Source organism: Scaptodrosophila lebanonensis, unplaced genomic scaffold (assembly GCF_003285725.1).
Source record: "Scaptodrosophila lebanonensis strain 11010-0011.00,11010-0021.00 unplaced genomic scaffold, SlebRS2 tig00000053-arrow-pilon, whole genome shotgun sequence".
Classification (NCBI taxonomy): domain Eukaryota; kingdom Metazoa; phylum Arthropoda; class Insecta; order Diptera; family Drosophilidae; genus Scaptodrosophila; species Scaptodrosophila lebanonensis.
Window position 1 is genome coordinate 4,940,069 of NW_022060548.1, and position 9,102 is coordinate 4,949,170.

General features: G+C 35.1%; 1 long non-coding RNA gene across 1 annotated transcript; it reads right to left on the reverse strand.

Annotated features, from left to right (window-relative positions):
* Positions 1–8,180: 8,180 nt before the first annotated feature.
* On the reverse strand, positions 8,181–8,887 carry LOC115624301. The gene is made up of 6 exons (XR_003995451.1): positions 8,819–8,887; positions 8,735–8,764; positions 8,648–8,674; positions 8,499–8,580; positions 8,420–8,428; positions 8,181–8,354 (listed from the first exon to the last, which is right to left on the reverse strand). It is a non-coding gene; the product is annotated as an uncharacterized LOC115624301 (long non-coding RNA).
* Between the last annotated feature and the right edge of the window lie 215 nt (positions 8,888–9,102).

Here is a 9,102-nt window from a genome sequence, read left to right on the forward strand (position 1 = left end):
TCAATGTAGAATTTAAATGTAATTCAACCTGGTGTGGAAATTGATAAACAGAGCTTTGTAACGGTTCGACCAAAAAGTGGGGCAAGTGTGGATCAAATATTATTCGGGGGAATATTTACATAATGGTGAGGCTGCGTGAGCGCCCGCTACAAGCAATAAAATATTGAGCCGAATTACGAATATCACAAAACAATTTTTTTTTTAAAGTATAATTTGAATTGTGAAAAAAGGCACTTAGTGTAAATAAGCTTGATTAATTTTTCCATAAACTAAAACAGTAAGTGATAAAGAAAACCTAACATTTTTAAAAGTTAAATGGGAAATTGGCTTTCACAAACGACCTCTTTTCGTGTAATTGAAGTAAATAATTAATAAATAATTATCCATGAAAAAATATTAACCAGAGTAATGAAGACAACTCGTATTCACTAATCCAACAAAATCGAACAATTATGCATTGAAATATTTTTATGCAATACTTTTATTAATTGCATGTAATTTCCCCATCATTTTATGTAATTTAAACCACAGTACATTCTTCTCGTGCTGCTTCGCTGGTGAGTGGGATCTGAAATTATGCTAATTTTTGGGTTTTTATGCAGCCAGCGGCAACAACATGCAACAGCAGTATGCGGCGTATTTCGCTGCGGACGGGGCTACAGAGCTGTGCTGCTGATACTGGGTTGGGGGCTGAGGAGACTGGGGCTTGAGGATTGTGCGATGGGTCAGCACAGCTGACGTGGAGGCTGCTATGAAATTTATAAGCAGCACCCGTTCGGTTCGCACTTCTGTTGCAATGTTGGCTCGATTGAGCGCGAAACCGACGGCATAAGGATGTAAATGGGCGATGGGCCGTTAGGGCGCTAGGACACTAGGGCGGCAGGGGGCGTCGCTGCTGATAACGCGGCATTAATAACACCCGCATGGTTTAGCTGACGTTGAATGAATCGAGCGGCATTCATGCCTCGCCTCTATGATTGAAAATTCAGCAAATTGTGCGCCTAAAAGCATGCTACACCAATTTACTTATCTCCAACTAGTCAGCCAGTTAACCATTCCGCCAGTCCAGTCAGCCATCCAACCACTTGGCTTACAACTACACTCACACACACCCACACACACATACAACCATATATGCTTGTTAGTTGTGCATTGGGGAACATTTTTTGTTGTCATCGTCGTTGCCACAGAAGCAACTGCCGGCCATATCATTGTACTTGCCTCGTTCTAAGCAAAAAGTCAGGCAATATAGATATTGTTGCTGTTGTTGCCATAGCTGCTGTTGTTGTTGTTGTTGTCGTTAACATAAAACTTGTGCTGCGATAAACTTTCGCCGCTCGGACAACACAAAAACATTTGTAAGCCTCTCGAGCAATGTGGGAACAGCAATGGACATAAACTGCTCCTGATTGTTGCTGCACTGTTGCTATTGTTGTTGCTGTTGTTGGCGTTGTTACTAGTGCTAGCGCTGGTCCTGCTCCTGCTGGTTACCACTGAAAATGCAGCGAGGAAGGCTTTTTGTCTGCCGTTTGGAATTTTCAAATATATGTTTGCAACTCTCCAAACGCTACTTAAAAGCCCATGTGTAGCGTTTATTTTGTGGCGTGCATAAGTCTTATTTTTTTCTTTTTTCCTTGACCAAGCCCTTGATATGAATTGGTATACGTACAAGAACGTGTGCAAACGTGTCAATGATTAGAGGCTTAATGCAAATAATGTTGGCAATGGCAAATCGCTTCCACGTTCAATACTTTTTCTGGACAATTTAGAACTTATATTAGAAAGCAGGATTTATAGAAGATTTTTGCTTATTTCTTTTAAATAAACTATTCAAATCTGATACTGCAATGATAATAAAAAAAAAGTTATAAAGCCGGAGTAAATAATGAATAGAACGCATATTACCACAAATATTGAATTAAATAGGAATTAGTTATAGTTAAATTAAAGCTGTTCAAACGGATAAGACAAAATTATCGGCAAACTTTTACAGACGATTTAGATACATACAAAAATCGAATTCGTCTCTGAATTGTCTAGAAAAACAAGTTCGAAATTTCCACTTAAAATCAGTCGAACTTTGGGACAGAAGGTTTGCATTTATTTAATTTTAGGAATACGCAAATAAAACTTCTATCAGCTCTCTTTCTAGATATGCCTCTTTCTATGACTCTTTATCTGCACATCCAATCTCGATTAACATATATGTATTCACTTTATACACATAGCTAAGCATAATTACTTTATTTTTAATTAATTGTTTGTTTAATTGGTTTGCAAAATTAAGCACTAGGTGCTCATATAATCAGTATACTTCTGGCGGTTTGTTTGCCTTAAAATATGCACAGAAATATGAAGCATGGCACACTTACAGCCGCTTGAACATAAACATTAGCAAGGCGCACTTAATGCCTGATTTGCCCCTTATTCCATACATATTCATACACATTTATACGCCCCCACACCCACAAACACGCATACTTAGAATGGCAAAAGTTTCAATACCTACAAACAATAAACAAAGCAGCGGCAACAAATTCCAGTGCACAGTGCCCGCAACTTTGCTGATATTAATCCCGACCAACTTGTGTGTTAATGAATTGCTCGCTTAATTATTTGGCCAACGGGGAGCCGATGCCACACCAACTGACTAGCCAGACTGCTTAAATTGCCAGCAGACGCTGGCCATTTGAATGCCCCGCTTATTGCCTCAACGGCTGTTGCATGCCTCTAAGTGGGCAAGGGTTGCTTTTAATTATTGTTCATATCAGCGGACAGCTGCTTCCTGCTGACCTCACTATCGACCGTCAACAGTCTTAACAACAATCGCAAGTACACAGAGTTTCGATTGAAGTCCAGTTTTTCTTTCTTTGCGCTTGTTTTTTATGTTATTTTTACCATTGCTGATAGATTCTCTTTTTAATGATAAGCCAAACAAATAGCAAATAAAAATTTATAAAACTTTTCCTTCCAGGTGAAAGATTTGGAAATTATTTTTGCACCATTTACAAATTCATTGTTTTTGTCGAAATTTTTTAAATAAATATAGAGATTGGCAAAAATATGTAATCAAACAATTAATCAATTGGTTAATTTCCAGTTTTTCAAACTAATCAACTAATGGGTTCGGTTGCCACGTATATAGCGTTGAGTATATAGCGTTAACTCCTATGGGTAGCTTACTTCGTGGATCCACCAAATGTTTTAACTTTAATAACAATCGCAACGTTACCATTTTTTTTGTTAATGTTAACCGCCGCATATGGTAGATTTTATGATTTTCGTAATACCTTTACACCTAAATATCTTTATGCATCAACTATTTTTATTTATTTATTTTGTTATTGCATTTAAAGCATATTCGAAATGCTTACTTCGCACATTGCCAACAAGCCCAGAATAAAATCAAATACCCTGCGTATACATAACACACGATACACACAGCCTTTATGTATTTCCCAAGTGATTTGACAGCGAACTTTTCCGTCACCTTCACCCTTTCCCCCTCCCTCCCCCTGCCATTCTTTTGACGTATGTATGTCTGCCTGTCTGTCCGCTTCCTCTGTCATGAATTTCACGCATGAGAAAATATTTTCAGTTAGCAAGTGCAAAAGGTTACAGGAAAAACAAAAACAAATGCAACAAGAAAAAAAAATCGGAAAGCCCACATGAAAATGCACGTAAATATAAATCGAATAAGGAAAAGTTGATGACGCGACAGCGCGTAACAAACGACGAGTCATCCTCATGCCAGCCCCACAGCTCCGAGCACAGAACACCGAGCACCAAGCGTCCACAGACAGCCCAGCGGTTTTGTTTATTGCATTCGGCTGCGGCTGTTCCCGATATGAGTGACACGTGACTGGAGCCAGCAGCACGCACACATAAACACCCACACAGACACACACACACACACACACACACACACACACACACACACACACACACACACACACACACACACACGCCATACACACTCTCACACTCAGAGTGCAGACAGCCACGCAGACGCTCGCAGAAATTATGAAATTTAGCGCAAGCCACAGAGCAGGATAAATTTCCTAGCGGGACGGCGACAAAAAAGGCGAACACTAAACATGCATCAACACACACCAACGCACACACACTCACCCACTCAGAGACATATAGCCAGCCACGTGACAGCTTGCCATATCGCACCTGCTGCACAAACAACAACTAGCCCACATACATACATAAATGGTGGCCGTATTGGTGCAACACTTGAAGAAATTAATTATATGACTAGTTATAGCTTAAGCCTCTAAGCCTCCATTATACGATCTGCCAAGAGACAAAAAACCGTTTATTTTTGTATTTGTGTAAAACGGGGCTGAAACGGGATCCAGATCAAACGGTTTACAAGCTGAATCTGATACTGATACTCCAATAGATATAAAGTATAAATAATTAATAATTAAATGAAATAAATAATTAAGTAAGACTAATTCAATTTAAGTTACTGTAAATAATAACAGTATAATTAAAGTTAAAACAAAATAAAATAAAATAAAAAAACTGATAATCTGTCTACTTAACGTTCATCATTTTTCTATTTACTAAAATTCAATAAGTAAAATCGAATGCTGATATTAAGCTCTATCAAAATATTATCATGCCTTGAGACAATTATAATAAGTAAATTGTTTAGATAAAATGTTTATAATCTATATCATTACTAGTCATTCTTTTTAATAAAAATGAACTTGTTGTTAGTTTTATTTTGTTACTAAAATATATTTAAATTAATTATTTATCATTAAAACGTCCACATCTACCACTTTTGCTTACAAAATAAAAGGTAGAAATTATTCTACTTTCATTGATTGGTAACTGACTAATTATTGGCCAAGCTATAATAAGATTGATATACCACCAAGGTAAAATAAAAATGTTTATACAAACAGCGCCGCATGCAATAATTTAATTTAATTTAATTTTGATTAATTAATATTACAATCATTTACTTAGGTATGTACTTATAGGTGTGAGTGTACTCACGAGTATCATTTACGTACTTGTATATGTATGTGTTTGTGTGTGTGTGTATGCGTTAAATGCGGCAGCCAATGCGCTTAGCATTTTCAATTCGTTTGGTGCAAATTGCTTAACCGCAATGCACACATACATACATGCATACGTACATATCCCTCCGATGACAATGCAAACTGCACTGAGCATATGTGTGTGTGTGGGGGGGAGGGGGTGAGTGTGCGTCTGTGTCACGGCATTAGCAACATCAGGCTTGCATATTTTCCTATTTCTCTTCATTTTCAAACGGCACAGCTGCTGTTCAACACTGCAAGCAGTTTAGCACTTTCTACCTCACTTTGTTTTTTCCAATGCTTTATTCTGTGCTCCTCGATTGCACACACACTCACACTCACACACACACACACACACACACATACATACGCACCCATATCACCTTTTCACAGTTACAAAGCCATCGCAACTTGTTAGGCTCCTACGGAGTAAGAATGTTGAGAACAGCCATCCATACAAATTAGCATCAAGTTTTTACTGCTTCCTGATTGTGAGCAACCACGAAGAATATGATTGTGGCAGGCGGCAATCAAATAAGTTAGACAAATATATATTTTTGCAAAAATGGCTCCTTTTATTTACTTTACAAAATCAATTGCAAATAGCAGCAAATATTTTTGAAACTCTGCTATCAATAATATACACATATGTATTTACGTTCATTTGTATTTGTTTATATAAATTACATTGTTTACATTGTTAATTGAATGAACATTTTAGTTGCTGTTTTTACCTTCTCCTGTGCAGTCTAAATTAAAAAGACACACAGTATTAATAAATTCTAACTTTAATTGAACAGTACATGATTAGTTTCTCATTGTTATTTTATTCAAGAAAAAGATCAGGACTCACATTAAATTGATAAAAAAAATTATTCCAAAGCACCTTCTGTAAGGATAACAAAAATCTTGCTCTTACTTTAATTTTCTTAAACATTTTCAAACATATTCCCTGTTAATCCACATCTTTCATCATAAATAACTGAGACAAAAAGAAAAGAAGAGAACTAGTACTACTTCTACAAGTATAGAAGATAATAACCATGTAAAAATAGCATAACGTTATTTTCTACTCTCAGGACTACAATTATACTTCATTTATATTTTCGTCCATATTTAATTCATTCGGATTCCATAATTTTTGCAGTGTGCAATTTTTTTGTATACAAATAATTAATAAGTTTATCCCCATTCTCTACCCGTTCCGTTTGTTTTTGTTAATTTCCTTAGACTTTCGTTTCCTTCTATGCGATGAAAGGTATGATACAGTTTTTTATGCGAACCACAAGCTTGTTTTGTAAGCTCTCTGAAGCATGTGTTTAATACGCATTAAATACGCATTAAGCCTATCTGTAGGCTGTGCTTGTCACTACTTGTGTTCGAGGCTGATTATAGTGACATACACACTTATATAGATTTCTATTTAAATACATTTATGACCGAGCTTATATACATTTCTATTTGCATTATTGTGAGAAGGATTTTGCTTTAACTAGTTATTCTTCATACTTATAATGTTGGGCTCATTAATGGAATTATTATTATTTTAAAAAAGTATTTGTTGAAGTAAAAAGCTTGCAAGCTCTAGTTCGATTTAAATATAATCATTACTTGACATTTGTTTGAATATTTGTAGAAAATATAATATTTCGAACGAAATATTTATCAAAATAAATGATTTGCATTTATAGTCCATGAGCTGAAGAGGACTTTAGTTTATTCCACAGAATGCAATTATGTAATTCTAATTCAGATATCTAACAACAAACAACTAATATTGATTTTCAAAAACAAAAATGTCACACTGCATTTATTTCAGTTTTCAATTTGATTTGAAATTTATTATGAATAATATGAAATATGAATCTAACTAAAGTATATATAAGTCCTACACGTGTAGCAAATAGTTCATATTTAATTAAATTACGTGCAAATACTCAATTAGGTTTTATATTATTTCTTTCGCTTTTGTTTAGCTGCCAACAAAACTAATTACCACAACAATCAATTATAAAAGTTTTAATCTTTTGTTTCACTTTGCAATGGCTTTTGCTGTTAATATTGCATTTAATCTACTTTATTCATTTACTTTCACGTCATTTGCACTTTAGCAACACAAAAGTTACAGGCAGACAACATTTAGTATATACATTGTGTTTGAAGAATCTTTGTTGACACTTGCTGTAATTGTTGTTTAAAACTACTCAGTGAAAGTAATTTTATACCTAATTCGATATACAAGTACTTGTATTTTTCTTGTTGTGTGTCTTCATTGCTCTTAAATTTGTGGCGCCTTTAATGGCATAGAACTTTGCGCCTTTTGGCTGTTGCATACTATTGTGTGCATGTACTTGTATGTATATATGTGTGTTAATACGTTTCAAATTTGTATTGTGGCTGTCTCAGTGTTGTCTCACTTGTTGAAGAATTTTCAATATCCTTTGACAAGTGAAAATTGATTAAACCTATAACACTGTATGTTAGTATGTGTGTGAGCACAAGAGCTCTGCAACAAACTAGTGACTGTCTTAGCCAACTAGCTACCTTTTGCTGACGTTTTGATATCATTTGTGGCTTTCGCAGCGAATAGTTTCGACAATTGCCTGTGGATACAAATCCGAAGCAGGCAGAGAAGGACTGAAACCTTGGAATATTAGCAAACTAGTGTGCTTGTGTGTGTGTGTGTGTGTGTGAACACAATTCACTCGAGCTGCTACATAGATGTGCTGACTCGCGAATGTTGCAACGTAGTTTAATTGTTAAGCCGCTGCAGGGTAATTGGAATTAATTAATAGAAACTTATTGGCAATACAAAAGAGAAAATACCAAGTATGTGTTGACGCGTATACAAATATTTATACTGCCAGCTGGGCTGCCTTGTTAATACTGGAGTGCTTTTCTCTTGGTTGAGTGGCTTATAAAGTTGTTTTCCAAGTAGATCGCAAACATTTTTGGAATGGACAGACCCAATCAATGGATAATATTATCTTTACAAGAGTATTGGAATACGTGTATATACACACATTTGTCAAATAATCTTTTTATATGCAATATATATATTCAACCTTTTTTCTTATGGCAAAGCGGAAGAAAAAAACGATTTTGATAAAGTTTCGTAAATACATTTCCATGATTATTTCACCTCATTATATACTTGTATAAGGTAAGATATTTAATTTCGATATACCTCTAGAACAGAAAGCGCACTAAAACAAATGGAAGACCTGTTTGCCATTATTTAGGTTGTTTTCCTTCAGTAAGGTACCATATCAGCGGGGTATTTTTGTCAATCTGAAAATTGAATAAATGGGGTGTAATCATTTCTTTCTTTCGCTAATAAAGTATAATATTTTTACCACTATTTTCTGAAATAATAAAAAAAAGCACAAACAATTAGCAAAATAGTGGATTAACGATTTAATTTTCTAGTCTTACCTTTATAGGTTTCTTTGACGGATGTTCTTTCTAGTGGATGTGAGAATCACTTTTGCTTGCAAATTAATGCACTTCTTAAATTCTATGTCGGCAAGTGGAATCAATTTATAAGCTTTGTGAGTAAAATGTTAAGTCTACAAAGAACTTACTTTTGCAATCCTCAATGCCTCGACATTCTATAATGTATTAAATGATTAGGAATTGAGATGAAACGGTCTGTTTTTATAGATACTTACGCGGAACCACATCAACACCAGGCATGCTACCTAATATTGGATTTTAATTGAATATTTAAACATAAAGTGGCATTATTTACTCACATTCAGCAGATGCTGACCAAATGCATGCCACGATAACGAATAAAAGGTAATAAAATAACTTCATAGGGCAATCTGTCTTAGCTCGTTGACTTTTTCGTGCAAATTGCGAGCTGGAAATTGTATTGCAAATGTTTTTAAAGCGCAACAAATGCATTCGCTTTAGTTGTGGTTAGTAAACAAATTTAAAATGGTTGTGTTTGCAAAACCCAATTGCAATAGGAGCTTGACAAAACATTAATTTATTGTGTGCGTTATTTGAAAGAAAAAAGTACTTCATTTGATGG